Genomic DNA, 974 nt, shown 5'->3' with positions numbered 1-974 from the left:
AATAACTCAGATGCTACCGCACACCTCTCAGAAATGACAAATGCTAGAGGGGATGAGGGAAAATAAATGAACAGTTGGTGGAGTTGTAAGCAGGTCCAACCACTCTGGAGAACAATTTGCAGCTATGCCCAAAGGGTTATTAAATTGTGCATAACCTTTGACCTAGCTATACCACTGTATCCCAAAGAGGTCAAAGAAAAAGGAAAAGGACCTATATGTACAAAAATATTGTGGTGGCAAAGACTTGGAAATTGAGGGGAATATCATCAATTGGAGAATAGTTGAACAAGTTGTGGTAATATGATTGTGATACAATACTATCACGTTATAAGAAATGATGAGGAGAATGCTTTCAGAAAAACATGGGAAGATTTATATGAACTTAAACAGAGTGAAATGAGTCGAACCTGGTAATAACAATATTTTGATGGTGATCAGCTGTGAAAGACTTATCTACTGTGATCGATACAACGACCCAAGACAATTTCAAAGGACTCATGATGAAAAATGCCATCCACCTCCAGAGAAAGAACTGATGAACTCAATGCAAATTGAAGAATAATTTTCTCTCTTTATTTTTCTTGCTTTTTTGGAATAATGGCTAATATGAAAACTTTTTGTATGATTTCATATGTATAATTGATATCACATTACTTACCTTCTCAACGAGTTGGAGAGGGCTGAGAGAGGAATTTGAAACTCAAAAAATAATGTAGGATTTAAAAGTAAATAAATTTTAAAGACATTTATAAACCAAAATGTAACTTAGTCAACTTTTGTTAAGCTGAATTTTGCTGGCCCTTTGCTTTTCTTCACTCTCATGTCTACTTTCCTTCTTCCCCAATCCAAGTATTCACAAAGATTTCTTTGAAATAATAATTAATCCCTAAATAATTAGGGATCCTTTAAAAATCAACTCCTAAATATCTTTAAAATTGTGTCACCTTGGGGCAACTAGGTGGCACAGTGGATAG

The sequence above is a fragment of the Notamacropus eugenii genome, chromosome 7 (genome assembly GCF_028372415.1).
Source record: "Notamacropus eugenii isolate mMacEug1 chromosome 7, mMacEug1.pri_v2, whole genome shotgun sequence".
NCBI classification, from domain to species: Eukaryota; Metazoa; Chordata; class Mammalia; order Diprotodontia; family Macropodidae; genus Notamacropus; species Notamacropus eugenii.
The sequence above is the reverse complement of the archived record's forward strand: the minus strand, read 5'-3'. Positions refer to the sequence as shown.